The 12,466-nt window shown below is 36.1% G+C and overlaps 1 long non-coding RNA gene across 1 annotated transcript in view; it reads right to left on the bottom strand.

Annotated features, from left to right (window-relative positions):
* LOC143343681 (uncharacterized) overlaps positions 1 to 12,466 on the bottom strand; it is a 328,353-nt gene that overhangs the window by 91,028 nt on the left and 224,859 nt on the right. The gene's annotated exons all lie outside the window — the stretch shown is intronic.

Genomic DNA, 12,466 nt, shown 5'->3' with positions numbered 1-12,466 from the left:
AAGAAATTAAATAGTAGAAAATAGACACGAGAGACAAGGGAGCAAATGTTGTAACAATAAAACGATACTTGGACAAATTTGATTTATTATCAAACTTTATTCGTGCTTCACGAATTATTGGAAATGAAAGGTGACCAAAAATAAATTGCATTCTTTATTAGAGCATCGGTGCAATTTCAGAGTAGGATCTCTTTCTTCATTCGTTAGTTTAGACTTTATATCTAGGAAATATGAAGGACAGTTTCGTTTAAATAGATTGCCGTTAAAGTTTAGCATTCTATCATGTACAGAAAATTGCATATTACTAACCCTAATTGGATGAAACGAAGATGAGACCTCATATTGACTTTCTGTCATATGCAGGAACTGATTAAGCCGTACGATACTCGTTCAATTACGGTACCATCATCTTTGTTCCATAAACTCAAAATTCACTTCCAGAAACTTCATACAGCAGTTTCTTTAAAAACTCATTATACACCAATGTCAACAATTTTTTCATAACAAGTTATCATAAAATGTTTATTCGCGTAATTACGTTCAAAGCTTTCACAAAGATCAAAAGGTTCTTGTCAAATTAACTGCGATAAAAAAAAGTAAAACAAAAGAAGATCGATGAAGTTTTACAAATTTAACGCATATTAAGAAACAAATTTTGTATTTGAACTTTCGATTTAAAACAGTCGTTGATCCAAACTAATTAAATATTCCCTTCAATGCCATGTACAAAATATTCACAAAAATAGAAGCTTTTTAAAGAAAAAATTCATCGTGCGAAGAGATATTAACAATGGTTTATTATTATACAATCCGTAGCTTCGTTTTCGTGACTTGTTACCGAGAATGCAAATAAAGAGAGAAGAAGAAATGTCTTTATTGATTTTTGGACGATATTTGCGCAGATAAAGAGCAAAAAATCATGGAAAAAGTTGTAGAAGAGAAAGGGAAGAGAAATACCGAGGAACAGAAGAACATGCACGATGAAAATTAATTAATTATTATCAATACTTATACAAACTACTTTAATATTATTGATTTTACTCTCTTCGTTTCTCCCAAATATTTGTAACATTATTTTCTAATATAATGGTTTTTACAATCACACTCGTTCAAAAATGATTATTTTTTATCTACACGAAATGTTTGCATTGTTATGTACTGTTTGGGAAATCATTTGAATATTATTATACAACTTAGAAGAATCAAGATACCATTATACTTTATAAATATCCATTTTTTGAGTCGATAATCCTTCTTCCACGTCGGATCAAGGTGACTTGAGCTACGTTTCGGCCTCGTTGGCTTCTCGTTTCAACCCCCAATCGAATCGGATTATCATACAGGTATTACGAGCTCGATAAAATTTTAAATTTAAAGTATCTATTATTTCTGTCTTATCTTTTAATGCCTCCAACTCACACAGTTTTATATTAAAAACCAGACTCAAGCAATACTTTGCCATGGATTCAGGTTATTTCTCTATCATACTTTTCAATTATCGAAGTCGACGAGTCAAAATAAATTATCTTGCAACGCGTTGTAGTATACAACGTTTCCAAACATTTCTTTCGGTCCTCTTTACACGTGAAAATTATTTTCAATCATTGTATCCTTGCTACAAATTATAAATTGACTTAGGCGTGACTCTAATAAACGTGTATATCGCTTTATGAACGTGAAGCCATGCTATCATTTTAAATTTACCACGCTGCATTATGTCAGTCATTTGCATGAAACAAAGACTGATGGAGCCTTAACCGAATAAATGGTCGTAGACTCTTAATTTAATATTCATTTAAATGTGTTCCATTTAATAGGTTACTTACAGGTCAATTATTCATACTATTATTAGAATCATTATGGTTATTACAGTTCTGTATTACTAGCATGTGTTCCATTGTCACATTGTACATTAATATTTGCGTACATTAAACTTTACCCACACGAATTTTCGTACCGAAGGACATTTAAAAAGTTGTTATGCATCGTTCACTTAATTTGAAAAGAAAACTATCCGCCATTTTAGTTAGTATTCTCCATTGAACGACCCGTTTGATCTCTCGTCATTGACTTCTTTGCCTTAGAACACAAAGCAAAAATATTTCAATAGAAGATCGATTCGCAAAAGGACGTGCCAAGCTATCCGAATTATTTCAGCAGACACAATAAACTAGGATTTGCGTAATCCTTAAGCCATGTCTCCATAGCTGCCTGCTACACGACGTCATACTGGATAGACTGAAAGATAAGAGTTCTTTCCACTGGAATACGAAACGCTTTATCCCTACCAGTGGTTATTTCATCTGTATCGAGAATATTTCTATATTCAACTAAATCCACTATATATTAGCTTGTATACTTCTTTGCGGAAGCAAAACGGTAATATGAAACGATATGCAGGTACAGCTGGTCACAGAAGTACTCGTACCTCGAAAGCTGTTTACCTCGAACGATGGACCCATGTTACAGAAAAATATATGTGTAATAAATATTAGGATTTTGTTAGCTTTTGATAAATTGTATCAATTTTGAAGTTCACTTTTCTACCATTATCATTGCATTGGCAACATTATATTGGAAATTACAGGATGAGAGAAAGTTCTTCGATCAATATATAAGTCAAGTGCATGCCTGTCGTTCCACTGTCATTTCATAATACGCATCAGATCTCTATTATCAATTAATACAGTCTTTAAACTTGAGTTTAGAGCCACGGTATAATCCCCTTATAGAGTTGAATGAATTTCATTAGTCGAGGAACAATCTGACTTCCAAGGCGTATGAGAGAAGTGATACTGGTTGGTATAACAGGGAGCTTGTATTACCGAAGGTATCTGTATTTACCGACTGAACCCTCTGTCTTGCCGATAGAGTGCTGTAATTTACCGGCATAATGTGCTGCTTTATCGATAGGATACATCATTGCACATCCGCGCTTCCCTGCTGAATTTTCGAAGTTAAAATTGTACCACAACTTTCAATTTAAATAATAATAAGTAAATAATACCGTAAGTAACGTCTGTCTCGTAACATTCTAATAACTATATTATTTCGAAGCTATTTTTTCTAACGCAGTAAATGAAAAATAAGAAATAAATCTAGAATCTTTTTATAATTATGTTCGTGGACAAAAGTCTCAAGCTGCATCGGTTCTCAATCAACCAAATGAAAAGCATTTATCCACCCAGCGAAAGATTCAATTTATCGCCAGCTATCGTGAACAACTTACGAACAGATTTATCGCGTGTACAGACACAGGCGCGGCGCAACAGTTTGATATACGTATATAACTCATTAGCTGACAGATTATGTGACGCGTGTGTGCATATATCAATCTGCATAGTGTATCAGTATGCGTAAACCAGTCCCGATAAGCAAAAGCAGGTTGCATCTTGTATGAACGCGGCGCGCACAAATCACTTTTGACCAGTCGCTTTTTTACGCAAAGATATCTCCATTCGGGTCATAAATGACCCAGCCCCAGTCGTGGTTCGCCAGGCTCCAGTACCGAATGATTATTTTTCTAAAATTAAACTATCTTTAATTGTTCTTGTATTACTCTTATTATAACAATGGAAATTAGATTTTCCACGGGGCCGATAAATGTAATATTTTAGTCCGGCCGATGTTTTGATTGCGGCAAAGATGGGGCAGACCGCGTACGCGAAAATCAAAAAATGTTTGCTAAAATGCGGGAAACTCGGGTCGCAGACATGATCGTTAGCGAATCCTCACCGGCGCGTGATAATTCCGCTTAACGATTTTAGACTCGTTTGTATCTGTTAATTAATAATTAAACTGCTAACGAATGAACGGAATTACGCAAGCGAAGGTTTGGTTAATGACTACGTAATGTTAGCCTTTTCGTTCCATGTTAATTTCATGGGACATTGGTAATTACAGCAAGGCAAATCTGTGCCAATTATTGTACAGGGTGGTTCACGTAAAGTCTTACGATTTTCCCGAGGATAATTAAGAACGCTACAAATTTTCATTCGTATATATTGGTATTTTTTAACGCCATTTTTTATCATTTAATAGGCGATTTGACGACGAACTATTTTCAAACGCTATCAAAAGGTCCGTGATACGTAAAATGTTCGACTCGTTGTTCGAAAGATATCGTTAACCTACATATCTTTGATTGTCAAATGCAGTAGCATGCACCTTTTAAGTATGAAATTGTTTTTGTTCGCGCGTTGAAATCGCCAACTGAACAATAAACCGTGCGGGCCGGTCTGACAAATATTCCAAGACGTTCATTAATATAAAAACCACGATCCACGCGAGGCTCGTGGGCAAGTTGGAAGACAGTTCTTCGTGTTGAAGTCACTGCAAGGCAATATGAAAAACCGTGGTACACGGGAGTGTGTGTGCACGTAGCAAGCGGTATTACATGGCGACCTCGTTTCATTTATTTGCTCTTTGAATAGCAAGCAACTATACACGCGTACATGTTGCATACATTGTCTTTTTCTCGGGAATAAACATTTAACTGCTATAATGTCGTATTTGTAAATATCGCTGGGCTCTTTCGCGCGCGACTTTATTCCGAATGTTTGCTTAAGACGTTACCACGACATTGGTAATACTTTTTTAAGAAACGTTGATAATTATGAGACACGCGTTACAATTTCTCGAATACAACAAACATCATTTTTAATCGACCACGAAGAAACGGTAGCTATTTTTAACATGCTCATCTCTCACTAACGAATCAACAGTTTTTCATTGATAATTTTTTAAATTGACAAAAGAGTGCATTTGGTCAGTTCTGATACTGTATCGTTGGAATTATATGAAACGTCACTAAACAAGTCAAACATTTATTTTTTATTATTTTACAAAACAATAGAGACTCGTCAGAACTCTCTACGATGAATAGAACCAGAAATATAATGTTTTAAAGTTTGACTAAAACAGTGCAAAACAGCATAAAAAGAATAAATCATTTTTACTCGATGTTTTTTACTTTTTTGGTAAAACTTTTATACGCTATATCTCCGGTCCTATTTATTGCAGAAAGTTTCCCAGAATTTTATGTTTTCTGACATTCTACGCGTTTTCGGTGCTACGGGGCAAAAACTGAGAAAATATCGGTTTTTTTCCTATTTTTGTTACATTTTCTTTCAAATTCGTTTCTGCAATATGAAATGTACGTATAAATGTCTGTTAATCCAATAAAATGTTTATTTCTAATTATATATTCAATATCAATTTTAATTTTACTTCTGACAATTCAAACAATCTTCCTTGAATAGATTAAATATTCAAATGATAGGAAACATTATATTGCATAAGCATTTCCTGAGGATCAGTGACAAGCCAAAACAAGCACTTTTTTAAAAATTATAAATCTATTATGACTAGTAGTTTTCCATTCAAATAAAGAAAACTGCATTGTTTTGATATATTTGGGCTTCTCGTCAATTTCTAATTAATATATAGCAGATTACTTTGATAAAAACTGCTAAAAATGGCTACCTTCGATACAAGACTCTAATCATGATCCCTTTAAACTCAATCTTTGAGAAATTCTAAACGTTCGTCGAATTCTTTGCAGTATTATTACAAAAATCAACAAAGTACTCAAACACTGGCAACGAGCATCGAATAAACAATTGTACCAATACGCTTTTAACGAGGCAAAAGTAAAGCAATTGGACCGTTGCTGATATTCATTCGGGACCGATACCATCGTTTCCTTAAACGCGATTCAGGATCCTCTATTTGACATTAACAATTCTGATATCAATTGGTCTACCGTCGTTTAACACTCGTTAAGTGTACCTGTGTTTCAGAGGCGTTCACGTATTCTCTGAAACGTTCTATTGTCTGACTGACGTCTATTGGGGAAACGATTCACATACAGGTGCCTTGCTTCGACTGAATTACATGATTGATGACATTCAGCCATTCATCAAACGCGTGTCTGACATTTCCTGGCGCGAATACTTTATTCATTATTTCATCTAACCAATCGATGACTCGGTACTTTTCTCGAGGGAATTCACTGACTGGCAGAACAAAACGGTCGGCTTTCAAGAAGAAAATCTCCACTTTTACGCGCCGCATAATCATCGTTAAAGCACGCGACGCAGTTTGCTTTAGCTATTTCTTAATTTTATTCAATAGTAACTGCCATTACGAGATAATCAAGCGTCGTTTCAGGCACGGTAACAAGCAACTGTCCTGCTTCTTTTCGCTTGGCAAATAGAATTAACGTTACTTTGTCTCTATTACCGTGTTACGTCGTCCTGCCAGCGAGTCAACTACGGCCGCAAGACGAGTACATAGAGACCTTCCGCGGATAAAATGGATATAACGCGGAGATAAAAACGTTCGTTCCGGCTCTCCGTTTATTTTATGTACAGTTTTTAAATTTCGTTCCCGGTGATGTTTCGCTCGATAATCGCGTCCCGGCTCTGGTACATTCATTTCAAAACGTTCAACGTCGCGTTTGCTGATCACATTTTCCACGTGGATTGCCTGGTCTGGGGGAAACGAAGATTTTATTAACCGAGCGAATTCGTCCTGGGAACAAGAGACGCTAACTCCCCTACAGGAACACGTTTTAAACAACAAAGAAAAATTATTGTAACATATTTCGTTATACCACACATGTGCACGATCAGGAATTAGAATCGAAAAAATTTTTTTTAAATATAATAATAAGTGTGCGTATAGAATTTCTCGATTTACGAATTAAATGCCACTATTTTCCCAAGTTTATAATGTGAAATTCTAATCATAAAGGTACTAACTTTCTGCCAGCAGAATATTATAAAATAATATCTACAGAAGTATCATTGTTTGAGTGGAACGTCATTTACATTTTCGTAGCTTCGAATTTTAGTGATAAATGATGTTTATTTGAAACATTTTGAATTTTTCCTCATATTTTGTGAACTACATACACTTTTTTAAGCATCCTATATATCGTTCGAAATTGCCCATTGACCCTTGCAGTACGAATAAAAATTTCGGTAATTATTTAGAATAGCTGACTCCTCGCCGATATCGATAATTTTCAAATACGTTATAGAACTCAACATTCTGAATAAGTTTTTCCTGTACATATAATCCCTGCTCGCCTTCAGTTTCCGAGATATTTGCGAAATTCTGTACTAGTCCAACCATAACCTAATTCGTAAAATCTAATACCGTTTTAGTTTTTATAATATGATTTAGATTTTAGCTAATTTCACAGTCAGCTTGGTTAACAAGTAAACAAAAATGATCTACTATGGTCAACGCATTAACTGATGATTCTTTCGTAATCATTGTTTCAGTTAGCAATTCTAGTTATTCGTTTCGAATAAATTTCGCCCAGCATTTTAAATTCTGTACTAGTCCAACCATAACCTAATTCGTAAAATCTAATACCGTTTTGATAGTATTAGTTTTTATAAAATGATTGAGACTTCAGCTAGTTTCACAGTCAGCTTGGTTAACATGTAAACAAAAATGATCTATGGCCAACGTATTGACTGATAATTCTTTCGTAATCATTGTTTCAGTTAACAATTCTAGTTATTCGTTTCGAATAAATTTTGCCCAGCATTTTAACTACACAATAACGCCGACAGTAACAAAACGATCGTATCGCGATCTGAAAAACATTCACGCGTCTAGCGCGAGCCACGTTGCCATCGCCACAGATATTACACGTGGGCGTACGTGCTGGTCTCATGGAAGCATATAATCACAGATGACGCGACGCATACGCGTGCATCCGAAAACGTATACAAGGAAATGCATCGCTGCACGTAGTCCTATCTCTGTGTACGGGAATATTTCGCAGAAAGGCCGAACCAGCTGACCTGAATACGTACGAAATGATTCATTACCAGTCACTGCAAGCATGTTATGAATTTTCAGCTTTTATTACAACGAGCTGCGTGTATTATTAGCGAGCCTTACTTGGCCGCGGAATATCGACGACCAAGTATCAGCCATTTTAGATCTCGCGCTTCTCTTAACTCGTGTTGGGTTCGACGCTTGCGTTGGCGAGAGATTATAAACCAACGATTCCCCCTAATCTGTCGACTATTCCTTTTTTTCAACAAAAAAAACAAAACCTATATCGTCATCTAACTACTGATTGCTCTTTTTTCTTTACTACGAATTGCTCTGATTCACGTGCATGTAAAATATTTCCACACTTTTGCCCCGTTAATTTTGAACGACGATGTAAAATTACGGATGCAGGAAAGTTATTAATCACAAAAGTAACATTTCATGTACGTATAGTGAGTCTTGTCATCTCGTTCATCATTTACACGTATAATGAGCAAAACTAAGCGTCTAAAAATCGTTGTAACACAATGGTGCTCTTTGCAAACTAAAATTGAAGTAATAATTATCATGCGACTTGCTACGAGGACCAAGTTTTCAGCCTCGGAAAGCCAATAGAAGATTTAAATATATTTAATGTTATTTTAAATTGGATATTATTTGGGGCAGAAAATATTATTTTATTTCACCCGCAAAAAATGTTATTTTAATTTATTTGACTGGCGGATCTTTTACTCTATTTTATTTGACTCCTAAACAATATATTTTATTTAGCAGGCAGAAAGTATTATTTAATTTTATTTGGCCTTCTTAACGAACACAATTATGTATAAAAATCTTAAAATTAAATTGCAGAAATAAAACTAGGTGCCAGTGATAATGTAATTTTGAATGCATAATTGTTTTTCTATAGGATCTTCTTATTATAATTTGAACAAAGTTGATAGTATTATAATTATATAACTATTATTTGGCTGCAGTATAAATAATTAAAGTCAGCCAATACGCAGCCAGTGGTGGTAGTAGTTTCGGTTAACCAACGCGTGTTTAGTAGTAGCAGAACGACGTAAGGTACGGAGAATAGGAGTTTACCTACTAAACAGTTTTAGCTGCATAAATGTAGGAACTAATTATCATGATCAATATTTAACAAGCACTTGATATTTCATCATATCCGTTTTACCCGAATAATATTTGTTTCAATTATAGAAATTTTGAGATTTTAAAAATAAAGTTAACTACTATATTAGATCTAATTAAATACACAATGCATTACGTTACTTATTTCAATCGTTCGAAATTAATAAATTTTCGAATATATTAAATTCCACTAAGAAAAAGTACTTTTAGTTTTTCAACAACATTTTAATATTTAGTAATTTCAAAACAAAATTAATATGGAAGCATATTATTTTACAAAAGAGATCAAAAAATATTTCTACGATTTTGAGATCCTTTAAAAAAATTTCGCGTTCCAAGCAAACGTTGCCTAGCAATGCTAATATCAAAACGAACATACTATCTTCAAAGTGCAATCTTTAAAATCACTTTGCGAGTTTTTTTCAAGATACAAAGCCATTTTGCCAAAAGTTACTAAATTAAATTTACTTGGTTGACAATATATTTCTTACAAAATACAATTCACTTTGAATATATTGAAATTATTAAAAAGTCGGATTTGAACAATGATTTAATTAATCAAAAACACATTAGCTAAGCAATATAATATATTATTTTAACTATCGTTTTTTTGAATGCTTTATTTCAACAACGTCTAAGACGACGACATAATAAATACGTTCCAGAGTGTACCGTAGTTGAAGATTCTAAACTTACTTTTTAGGATCGCGAAAACGAGTTTAACGATTCCAGAGACGTTACACAAACATCTTTTCTCGCGGGAATTCGAGATCATTACTTCGCAGTCGTCCAGGGGAAGAGGTCAAAGGCGTTTCGATGAGAATCACCTTCATGCGCGCCAAAGCTGCAAAAACGGATTGAAGTTTCGAAAGACTTTTCTGTACGTCTCGCCACGGGGCAAAGTTTGTTGTGAACCGTCGGCGCAAACTTCCAAGGAAGGATTTATTCGTCGCGAATGCTTATTGGCTGGGCGTTGTAAAATGATACAAGGTGTACCCGCTTTGCAGGGCAAACATTGAAGATACACACCGGGGCTTGGAAAAAGGTACGCTCCGGAGGCAGATAAATGATCGCAGATATTGGTAGTATCGGCCAAGAAAATATCGTTAAACTGGAAATTTTGTTACTGGGGAACCTTACAGGGAAATAAAATCCCATTCGCGAAAACGTACGAAGGCTCGATTGCATAGCGATCCTTGTGTCTTTCAACGTTTGATGAAATTATTGGGTATTAATGGGGTTATGCAACTTTTTCGGTCAAAATATACTACTTGTTTTTATGTTCATGAAGATTGAAATGTTTGATTGAATTTATCTCAACAAAAACGTTGGTTATTTAAGCAAACGATTACAAGTTGTGGAAATATTTTTTTAAAATGATTCAGATATACAGGGTGTTTGGCCACCCCTGGGAAAAATTTTAATGAGAGATTTTGGAGGTCAAAATAAGACGAAAATCAAGAATACTAATTTGTTAATTGAGGCTTCGTTAAGAAGTTATTAACGTTTCAAGTTCCGCTTGTGAAACGGCAACGAGCAAACAGCTGCGTACGCGTAATAGTGGTTCTCACTCAGAAAACTGTAAGGCTGTCGATACATCAGTAAGCAGAGTTTCTCATGCTGAGTGAGAGTCACTATTGCTTGCACACAGCTGTTCACAGCTGCCGTTCTACAGACGGAACTTTAAACGTTAATAACTTGTTAACAAACCCTTAATCAACAAATTGGTATTCTTGATTTTCGTCTTATTTTGGTCTCTAGAATCTCCCATTAAACTTTTATGATTTAAAATAATCGTTTTATTACTAATAAAACGATTGAACACACCTTCTAATGATTAATGTAGCTCTATACTTTGTCAAACAAAAGCAAACGCGATGAAACAGATCGAATGTCAATATTAACAGTTGACCAACAAAGACAGAATCTATCTACTATCTCGTCTCGTTGGACAAATAGTGGAAATATTTGTTTATAATAATTCAGATATATATACTTTTCTTGTCAACGACTAATAAAACGATTGAATACACCTTCTAATGATTAATGTAGCTCTATACTTTGTCAAACAAAAGCAAACATGATGAAACGGTGCGAACGTCAACGTTAACAGTTGACTAACGAAGATAGATCTATCCATCTACTGTCTCGTCTCGTTGGACAAAGTGTAGGTGTTCGAATGCGTGAGTTTGTATCCGTTTGTCTCGGTTTGTCTTTGCAGCGAATGTGTCATAACTTCCACAAATACTCGTGGTATATATTACACCGCTTTCGGAACTTGGATTTTTAACATTTTTATCGTTCGACGCCGACAAAACCCGAGAACTCGCTGGCCAACCTCGCTCGAATGAATTTCTAACGGTAATTCGGAGATTACGTCGCCATTATTCAGCGATTCGGCTCCATTATGGCCCGATTCGGCTCTCCCAGCAATTAATCGGGCCATCTGTAATTGTCACGTCCAAGGACGAGTACGTCTGAGCTCGCTATTATTACATGTACGGCTGCGTGCATGCCGCGGACGTCACTGTCGAAACAAAGGCGGTCTCCGCGACTCGAACCAGACGACGACTATACTAGCTGACTCCAGGAGAGAGACGGCAGACAATCAGAAATCTCTTCGCGTGTACACGGGGTGTCCTGTATTCGCGATTCGAGTGCACCCAGGACTTCTATTAACGAACACGGGCACAGGTACACCGACGCACCGGTGACGGTGCGTGGGAGTGAAACGGAGCAGATACGGCGAAGACGGTGTAGCAGTAAGCAGGCTAGCTGAGGCGAAGACACTTAGGGGAAGTTGGCTAGTCGTAACGGCAGGAGGGAGACAGGTGGCATCAAATTATTGCAAACAATTACGTTTAATGAGAAGGTTAACACCGCCAAGCGGAAAGGGTAGGGGGCAAGGGATTGGCGCGAACGTGGATGCAAATGTGCCGACGCCGAGTAATTAGCAAACAGAGTAGTCCTCAGCTACCCTTCTTCTCGCTCCCTTTCAGCGCCGACTCCTACGACGGTAACAGAACGTGGAAGGAGAATCGAGTGACTCAGCTTCCTTTCGCGGGGCGTCGATGTTTATGTGTACACGGGCAAAGATGCACGCGACGTCTACGTCGGGAGCCATGTTTGCGCAGCCTGCTTCTTGCATATTGGACGTATCTGATGCGTCGCAATCCCTCGCCTCCGAGGGAAATTTAATGTCGCCAAACAGCCCGAGAAAACGTTCGGAAATGGCGTTCTTCTAAGTTACGAATATTGTTCGAATCAACGAGAAAATCTACTTTGCACTTGCAAAATCGTCGAATCGCAGTCTTACGTCGACTTTTGTGCATTCAAATGATTTGAATTTTTTGTGACTGTGTAATGAGACGATAGCGTTGGTATTACTTTACTGATCTTGTTTGAGAACATGCAGGGCATAAAAATTATGATTTTATGAGAAAAAGAAACCAGTTTGAAACACTGTTACATACGCTTGTTTTGCATGAAAATTATTTCTGAATATACAGGGTATTCCACCACCCCTGGG

This window comes from Colletes latitarsis, chromosome 7 (assembly GCF_051014445.1).
Source record: "Colletes latitarsis isolate SP2378_abdomen chromosome 7, iyColLati1, whole genome shotgun sequence".
Lineage (NCBI taxonomy): Eukaryota > Metazoa > Arthropoda > Insecta > Hymenoptera > Colletidae > Colletes > Colletes latitarsis.
This window is presented reverse-complemented; position numbering and strand designations above follow the sequence as displayed.